At 39.6% G+C, this 10,304-nt stretch overlaps 1 long non-coding RNA gene across 1 annotated transcript; it reads left to right on the top strand.

The window, feature by feature from the left end:
• The first annotated feature begins 168 nt into the window (after positions 1-168).
• LOC109479101 lies at positions 169-1,444 on the top strand. The gene is made up of 3 exons (XR_002140777.1): positions 169-219; positions 713-888; positions 1,270-1,444. It is a non-coding gene; the product is annotated as an uncharacterized LOC109479101 (long non-coding RNA).
• The last annotated feature ends 8,860 nt before the right edge of the window (positions 1,445-10,304 follow it).

Raw genomic sequence — 10,304 nt, 5'->3', positions numbered from 1 at the left:
AAAATCTATCCTTAACGTTATATGCAAGTGTTTACTATTTAGGTTCCTACGCCCTGGGTTGGTGCGTGTTTTATGATTTTCTACAAATATAGACAACGTCCTGTATTGTGTTTACCTCATCTGTGGTTTAAGTAAAACTTTGGTTCCCTCTTACATTTTGTATCTCGCAGAATCTCGCGGGAGTTGAACAGCCCGGTGAGGTGGCAGAGACCAAGCGCCGTAAGTCATTTTGAGGACAACATTTGTATCAAAATCAGTATTAGTTCGTTGGTTATTTGCTCAGAAATGGCTCTAAAATACACAGGAGAGCCTCTTAATTTTAAACATTTCCTAGGGGAGCCCCCCGACCCCCCCCTCTCGATGGGCGTGATACATACAAACGTAGGGCGGTAGAATAAGTAATGCCTTTGTATTGTAAAACTAAGAACAGTCTGTAGCATAGTCACACATTGTAGCATCGTAGAATACATGTATTTACACATTCAGTGTTTGAGGCTGTATACGTAGTGATTGGTTTCCATAATGACAGAGAAACCTGAACTCCTCTTAGTACATGAGTTCTGGGATTGCGAATGGTTGGCAACAAGCTCTCCATTCAGCCCCTGACAGTAAAATACTTTGAAACACAGGTTAACGTTCCATCATCGCGAATAATAAGTACGTCATGGTCATGGTTACGTACATTCAATAAGACTATTTTTTGTACACGCAGATTCCCTGCCGGGCAGACTAGTCAACCACCGAATGTGTGCGGGGGGAAAAACAACTTAGACCGCTGGAGCCCCAAATGGCTGTGCAGAGAGTGCTCCAGTGTACGTAAACTACCAGACGATTACGCCCCTGGTACAGTGATGGAGAGAACATGCCAAGGACATACATGCCTGGACGGTAGGTTTCTTACTCATGACATTAGTAAGTATGAGATACATTTATTTACACACTGGACTGGGCCTAATAGTAGTGGAGGTTTCGTAAAACATTTTTAACGTACACTAGCTTTGCAGATTATGCATTGTATCGTTTTGAAAAGTCTTTATTAGCTAGAAATATCTTTGTATCTCAATAAGGTGACATTGATGTCAACCGGGGATAAAGTGAATATACACATGAATTGAACAAAGCCAAGCCAAGTATAAAGGAAAATCTTAATGTAGCACGTATGATTGACGAGTCGACCTGATAAGTTGAGAGCCGAAAATTCCTTCAGACGTCTATGATGTGTTAAAACTAAGTAAGCTATGTTTAATAGGATACCTTTTGTTTATCCAGGATATGGACAATGCGAGGAGCAGGTGTCCCCTATTAAGATTATGAGAAATGTTGGCACCTATGCACAACAAAACTGGCAAGAGGTAAACTATTTCATCCCATCGGGCTGCAAGTGCACCGTCAAGCCGGGTACAGCTTTTGACAAATTTATTCCTTAAATCATCATAGCACGATCTAAGTAAAAAAAAAACAACAACCTAGGCTCCTTTGCAGGCGTTCTGGGAGCAGTAAGCGTTCTTATGTGTGTTTGTGGGGGGGGGTGCTGATTTTTCTCCCGGTGCGGTCCATGGTTTTCGAAGGCGTACTAAAGGCGACCAGAGTTCTAAGCGCGTGCGATCTACTTGCGATCAGAAAACCCACCAACCGCCCAAAACAAAAACGTCGACTTCTCTCGGAACGCCTGCAAAGCAGGCTACTAAAAGTCTTTAAGTTCAGCTATGTGTGACAGGAGCTTTATAGAGCTTTGCTTTTTGTATAACGGTAGTCAGGATATCTAAGTAAGAACCACTAGTTTATAACCGGAAAGCTGTTGTAATGCGACTTTATTAGACATAGCTTTTTATCTCATTTATTTACTACGTAATTTTTTTTCACTGGAAAACGTGACAATTGAAAAGTCGTGATAACTGTTTCTCGAATAGTTATCCCCTTTTTTCCATAAAAGAATTCCACTCAAACTCTACATGTATATGAAAAAAAAGAGATGTCTGTTTAAAGTTAAAACTTTTGATCCAACACAAGAATTTCTCTCACCTAGAGCTTTTGACCAGTCACTCTGGTCTTCCTCAGTAGACTGACCCAGTGAAGCTGATAACATTGGACTTGTTATCTCATTTTTTCCATATAAGAATTCCACTCAAACTCTATATGGAGAAAAAATGAGATAACAAGTCCTTATCTCAAATAATCAAGTCTACTTTATTGCCATAGATTTTCAGCTGTTGTGTTACATGTAGCTACTCATCAGGGTAGATCAGTTCATAGTTCATTCAAAGAATTTTAGCTTCATCATACAAAGGAGGTAGGTAGGATATATATACAGTTGTGTTGTTGACTTGGTTTGGTTTTATCTAGATCCCTTATGTCAATGTTAACACCATTTAGAAAATCCATATAAGGTCACAGCAAGTAAATTTTATGGATGACATCCTCCGCAGTCTTCAAATCTAATACGAGCGCGGGCGAAAAAAAACAAGGTGGGCCGAAAGAAACAAGGTTCCTACATTTAAAAATTTCGACCCCATCATTGTACAAATGGTTTTATTTAGTGGGAACATCACATATACACAGTCAGCATCACATATCACAGCATCAAAGTAAGAAACAATTTGAAAACATTACATCAGAGCCTTTTCTTGTCTCCTCTCTTCAAAGTTATCTGCCATCCACCTTCCGACATGGCCACAGACATCTTTCTCCATTTTCGGCATGTTGACTACTGTCAGAAGGCAACAAAAATTCTTTTTTTTTTCAAAATCAGGCGTAAAATTAATGCGCGAGCTGATGTCATCCATGAAAAGTACTTAACAGTACTGGCCAGTAACTGGCCTAACAGTTATGTATTTAGCTTCGTTAATTAGACATAGTGAGACTCATCAAAGCCCCAGGATATTCAATCTGAATCAAATCTACCAACTTGACCAATGGCACGGGTCTGCATGTGTTTTCCTACTCGTTATCTATCTATAACTAAACAACTACTGTATGTAGTGTTTTAGTCTGTTTACAGCAACCGAATGTGGGAAGGCCCACAACGACACTTCCACATACCTCTTCCACAGCGTGCTGCCAAGGGATATACATTCCATAGCGCTCTTCCGCGGCCCTTCCACGGCTGTGGAAGAGGTGTGTGGAAGTGTCGTTGTGGGCCTTAGTACGAATTAATGTGATGACGGTCAAGTGTGGTGTCTTTAGAAGCTGATGCACTTAAGGAATAAAATTGAGGTGGAATATTTCGTGTCCATGATTCTTTGACTATTGACCGTCACTGTCCACACGTCAATTCGTCATCATGACGTGAAGAATTTTGTCCGGACAAATAACGAGAGGGCAGGTATAGTTGTAATCGTGAAGACACAATGATAGTTCCATAACTTTATGATATAGTGTACTTTCGCAAAGGAAATGATCTAACTTTAGACAGATCTAGAGAAGCATATATGTAGAACTTAAAATGACGATACTAAGCGTAACAATGTAAACTATCAACAAATTAAGTATGTTTAGCAACCCTGAGTAGCTGGTGGGTGCAGTTCTTCTGTAGGTTCTGAAGTTACAGGAAACACATTTGAATTGGTCCGGTTTTAGCATATGTTTAAACACTGATTGTTAAGGTAACAATGACTCAATGATAGACCTTTCTTGTAAGTTTGGAATGGAACGAACAGGGTTTGGAATGGAACGATAGTGTTGCCAGTCGTCAAAATACACGTATGTGTGGAGCAAGAACAAGTTATAGAAGCTAGGATTATGTTAGCAAGGGAGGGTGGGGGGCCTGAACCCATCCCAACGCCACTCTGTGTCCGATTTCTAGGCCCGAGTGACGTCGTATCCGTCATTTTCCGTTTTTCTCGTCCGGATATACCGTTCCCGGAGTTTCGTCGACGCCGCCGTCGTGGTCGGGGGGTTGTTGTACCTGGACCTTGACCCATCCCAATGTCATTCTGGATCTGGAGCGGAGGCGTGAAAAGGGTAGGGCCTGCGGAAGCGCGTTCCAGTCCCTAACAGTCCAAGGGAAGTACGAGTACCTGTAGTAATCCTTGTGGAATGCTAGTGTCTTGTAGGAACTCATGTTTGCGTGCCTCGCTTTGTGCGGTGCGGGCGAGAGCTTCAGAGATTAAGACAAGACAGTCCACCTGTATGTGTCATGTCGTGTCACAGACAGATACACACAAACGCTACCGAAAACGTCTTCGCCAATGTATTAATGCACCGTCAGTAAACACAAAAAGTTGACTTTGGTTAAACAATGGAGTCTGAATTCGTCACGAGCCGGATACGTTATCGGAAAAGTCATTTGAAACTCCGGAAGGACAAAGTTCACGGCCAGTGTGCTGATCGACCCTGTAATTAACCTCTGCGTTGGCGTTTTGCCATGTGGTAAGGATTGTGGACTGAGGGGACACACTTGTGCAAAAACCATCCGCGGGGAAATTAATTTGCCGTACAAATGTCCCAGCGAATACCGCGAATCTAATTCTACCGCGGATATTTGTAGACAGTTTGTACCAGGATGTTGCACGATATGCTGAATATGATCGCATATGTCATGGTGGTAAGGAAATGGGTGGGGAAACACAATGGTTTATGGGAATTTAGGCTTGTTTCGACATGGCCGCCAGCAAGATGGCGGCACATTGAAGTACATGTTGGAAAATAGACCACAGTTCACCAGGATGACCACGCAAGACTATAGTATATACCAGGTACGTACAGACGTAGGATACATTGGGGCTTCATCTTTCATGTGACTTGTATAGAAGAGCCGATTGTCCTGTTTCTGAACCTTTCGTCTTGGGAAACTGCAATTTGTGCCCTCTGACGACATTAAAATTTGATCTGTGATAGTATGGTACTTCGAAATCGCATTTGAAGTACTGATTTGATAACTACTATATGAGCCCTTTTAACACTGAAAACCTGAAAATAATCAGTGGAACCGATGTCGAGAAATTGAATCCACAATGTATTTGCCCCCCTCCCACCCACTGAACAAAGTGTGTTTGCTTCAAGCGCTGGCATAAATTCAAAAATATCACACGATCTTTTTTAAAGTAGGATAGACCTTCAATACATATATCAAACCAACATATTCCGGAATATGCAAGAGATCAGGACTTTTGATCCAGAAATAGAGTTGCTTGAAATTTGGACAGCCATTTTGTTTACACTATGTGAACTTCAAGCACTGGCATAAATTATAAAAATTCCACTGATGTTCTGCAAAGTGAAATCAAACATGACTACATACATCACTCCAACACACTCTGGAATATTAAGGAGATGCCAACTTCTTATTTAGAAATATAGACTGTCAAAGTTACCTAAAATTTTGTCAGCCATGTTGCTTACAGTGTGTAAACTTTAAGTGCTGGCATAAATTTAAAAAAAATCAACTAATCTTGTTTAAAGTAAAATGAAACATAAGTACATATCACCCCCCCAAACTATTCCAGGATATGGAAGAGATCCATTGAATTAATCCAGAAATATAGACTGTCAAAGTTACCTAATATTTTGTCAGCCATATTGTTTACACTTTGTGAATTTCAGCTGCTGGCATATATTCAACAAAATAAACCAATCTTGTTTAAATTAAAATAAAACATAACTAGAGATATCCCTCCAACCTTTTCCAGAATATTGAGGAGATCCATGCATTTGATCCAGAAATACACCTTGTCAAAGTTGCCTTTATTTTTGTCAGCCACATTGTTTACAATGTGTGAACTTCAGGTGCTGGCCTAAATTCAAAAACATCAACTGATCTTCTTGAAACTGAAGTGAAACTTGACTACTTATGTCACTCCCACATATTCTAGAATATCAAAGTGATCATGACTTTTGATCCAGAAATATGGACTGTCAAAGTTGCTTAATATTTTGTCAGCCATATTGTTTACAGTGTGTGAACATCATGTGCTGGCATAAATTCAAAAATATAGAATGATCTTCTTCAAAGTCAAATGAAACATAACTGCATATCTCCTGTCCCATCACTGCAGGATATAGAAGTGATCCTTTCATTTGATCCAGAAATATAGACTCTCAAACTTCCCAACATTTTGTCAGCCATATTGTTTACATTGTGGGAATTTCAGGTACTGGCATACATTTCAAAACCACAACAGATTTCTTCAAAAGTCAAATGAAACAAAACTACATATGTACGTCCAACATAATGTAGGATATTGAAAATGTACATGTTTATGATAAAGAATTATAGACTTTCAAACATGTTCAAAATTTTGTCATCCATATTGTGGACACTCAAAACTGCTTTGGGTGTCAACTGTAATCCTAGGGAGAAATTCTCAAACAAATAAAGGATCTTTTCCCGAATAAAGTAGAAAAGTAGTACATATATTTTTCGAACATATGTTGTAATTTTAAAGAGATACATTCCTATCAACCAGAAACATGAACATAAGAGAACAAGAATTCCGAGACCTCATACCTCCATGAAATATGGGCTTGATATGTAAATGAAAATTTCCTCTTTAATTATGCAAATTACCTCCGCATTAACATGATATATGCATCGTGATGTATGTTAACTTTTGATTAACTTACAGATGTCCAAAGTATGACATTCCCATTATTCACCATTAAAAAATCATAGACTTTTTGCATAAATTATGGAAATTAGGTCATCATTTGCATAATTAGTATCTGTTGATGATCTGCCTGCCATAGGTTACATACATTGCATGTATGAAAGTAGTATAATGTAAAACACTGTAATCATAGAATTTCCTCATTAATTATGCAAATAAAGTCCTCATTTGCATAATTTGTATTTAATCATGTACATCTCTCTCTTAGCTACCTACACACCAAAAATTATGAAAATATGTTGTTCCTATCTGGACTTATTGGCTTTTAAACATTTCGCCAGAAAGTGCCCTGCAGTTCCAAAACAAGCTGCTAGGGGGACCAAACTCACACCACTTATTCCTGACAGAAAAACCAATCTGTCACCAAAACATCAAGACCATAGCATGTTCAGGACAAAAGATGCAAAAACCGGAAGTTCTGCTGCAGTACCAAGGTCATCCACCAGGAGGCCCATAATTGACCTTGACGTTTGTCTTCCTAAGACTAACCAACATACCAAATATCATCATAATCCATAAAGGCGTTCTTAAGTTATGCTGACCACAAAGTTGCGGAAACACAGACAGACAGACACACAGGCACACAGACAGACAGACAGACAGACATACAGACAGACGCGCCAAAAACAATACCTCCATTTTTCATGGAGGTAATGATATACCTAGTGTAAGCATTGGCCAGGTCCCCCTCCTCCACCTGCAGTAAATGTTTACTAAGTGTAAGTGATATTCATCAATGTTTGGATTTTATTATAAACACTCATGACCACCTATGAGCTGCACTGCCAATACTAGTAATATTATTGTGGAATAGGAACCCATGATGGGGTATCAACTTAGAAAAAGCCATACAAAGTCATGGTGTATGAATAGAAATGTAATGCATGTACCAGAGGATTATCTATGCAATGTTATGTGATGCAGTATGAAATTTGACAGTATTTTAGTTACTGATTGTCTGCAGAAAGAAAAGCAAATGATTATGGTGATTTCATCTCATTATTATTCTCTTTATTTTCTAGTTGAAGTACAGGACGAAGGGAGATACTAGTTTGTTCTGCACCAGGAATGTGGAGTTCAACCCTGCCTAAGACACCAGATCACCATCTATTGCTATCTTCCCTTTCATCATTTAATGTTAAGACCGGAATATTCGTACCTTGGTGTAAAATCTGACAATGTATTATATATATATATATATCTACGCAAGTCAAGCCATTTCATTGTTGGATTACTAGTTTGTTTATAATGTTCTGTGTTATGATATCTAAAGCTAAGTGTATGTGTATGTGGCAGGATCAATTCTAATAACCTTGATATATTGGAAGGTTATAGATACATGCATTTTGACTAGAATCATTATGATTATGATAGGAATAACTTGTTACATCACTGCGTACAAGTTTTCAAATATTGTTTTCATAAACCCAAGGTATTACCTGTGTTGTACCATGTTTTTTGCATTCCTTTTGATACACATTAAAGACAAAACCTGTCATGCAATTGTCTGTGTTGCCTTATTTTTTTTTATTTACATAGATAATCATAGTATAATTTCACAACAGTGGAGGCATTGGGATGACAAGCTAGAAGACAAGTATCATGTTAGACAAGTGTCCAATAGTTTTCTGAAAGTCATCCCAGTACCAAGAAATTTAATTGGAATGGCCTAAGTATAAATTTAGCATAAATATTTACATATCTTAACAATGATGTGTACAAAATTTCTACGAAATTGACCATCACAACTCCAAAACTCGTTATTATGACATCGATGTAGAACAGGAGAAAATGTGACTTTGCCGCCAGGAAGTCTACCCATCGTCCCTTGCGCGTGAAACGAGCCTCGATCTCGTGAGTGCCGCCGTTTCCATACCACTTTATTATTACCATGCATATGTATGTCTCTGCGGGGAGTGGGGAGATTCGGACACGAGTCAAGTTAATTAACGGTCGATCCCTTACTTCGACAGGGATCAGTACAGGGCAGGCAGTGGGGTAGCTAGGTGTTTATAGCCTCCTGTGCAGGCCCCGCGGCGGGTGGAAAAGAGTTTTTAACGCGTTATTTTAATATAGCCGGCCATCCTACATAGCCGCCGAGAGAAGGTTCCGTCCCGTGGTGGAATGGAACCTTCTCTCGGCGGCTATGTAGGATGGCCGGCTATGTTAAAATAACGCGTTAAAAACTCTTTTCCACCCGCCGCGGGGCCTGCACAGGAGGCTAGGTGTCTCGTCCTAGGCTTTGATTCCACATATCCAGCTGATCATGGACACGTACACAGGACTACTCTCAGGTACACAAGCAACTCGGACTACAAACATGAAAACTCAAAGCTCCAGTTTGTGAGACAAAAGTATAACTAAAGATTTCAAGAGTTCTTGAAAGGTATTTTCTTTACAAATCGATGCGTTTGTGTGCGTGCGTGCGTGAGTGTTATTAATTAAATCCAGTCAGGGTTGCCTAATAGCTGACCTTATACCGGGCCTTGGAAACGCCCACTGAGAAGAACCATGTTGCAAAGCTCGTCACTCGGTTCAAAGATGGTTCAAGTTTCGCTATCACAAAGAGGCTCTAATTTAAAGACCAAACATACTAAACAATTTTGTAAAATGATTGTTGGAGTAGTAAAAGAACATAATTTGTATGGAAACACGTGAGAACACCTTAATTAGTGGAAACTAGGGAGTGACTGCCCTATTGACAGCAGTGACAAAGAAAGTTGTTCAACCACATTCTCCGACGGTTAGAAACGACGGCAGTGGCATTCATGTTCTCACAAGCGCTTGTAGTCTGCACCGTGACTGGACAACAGAAACCATGCAGCTTCTGGATTTTTCATGTTTCTAATACTTTGTCCTGTTTTACAGTCTTAATTAGAATATTGTTTCGTTGCAGAGTCATAGAAATACTTACATATGTATTTGTAGCATTTGTGATAAGGACCGGGCCTGTGGGCTAGCGCTACTTTTCCGTGAATCGGCTCGTGCTGCATCTTTATTTTAAGATCGGTCCAAGCTCATGACTTCTTTCGCGCCCGGGATCTAAGATACGTTCCGATAGCTAAGGTATAGATGTTGGACTTGTAATATATGTTTCGCTAACAAAGCTAACTCTAATGTAACATTTTACTTAGCTAGAGGATTACCCGATTTACACCCAGATACAAACTGTAACATTTTGACAATCAACCAAACCTACGTTATTGATACTAAACGGTTTGTACATGTATTAGCTTAACTCCTACCTAGCCACGAAACATGTTCTTGTTTACCATTAATTGATCAATTTACACCCGTTTGCTGTTGTCTGTTGTTTTTGTCATGTATTTTGTCACTGTATACTTGTATGTCTGGTGGTGAGGTTAAAATTAGCTTCAGCTAGAGTACCTCACCAAGTGACAAGGGCGATTCGACCTGTACCCCCTCACCACCATGTCCTGTATTACGTAGCGGCGCTCTCGCCCTTTCTCTGCGACCTTTATTTACATCATAAAGATCGTGTGATTTTGTTGCAGGATGTCGTACTTATGCTAGGGATCGGGGACGGTTACTTTTGCGTAAATCGGCTGCTACAGTCTCTCTGGCTTGTCTTGATCTTAAATTTAAGATCCTTCCAAGGTCACAATTTCTTTCTCGCCCGGGATCTAAAATACAAAGTTCCGATACATACGTTGTAATATACTTGTTTCGTTAAAACCG

The sequence above is a fragment of the Branchiostoma belcheri genome, unplaced genomic scaffold, assembly GCF_001625305.1.
Source record: "Branchiostoma belcheri isolate BF01 breed outbred unplaced genomic scaffold, Haploidv18h27 scaffold468, whole genome shotgun sequence".
Classification (NCBI taxonomy): Eukaryota; Metazoa; Chordata; class Leptocardii; order Amphioxiformes; family Branchiostomatidae; genus Branchiostoma; species Branchiostoma belcheri.
This window is presented reverse-complemented; position numbering and strand designations above follow the sequence as displayed.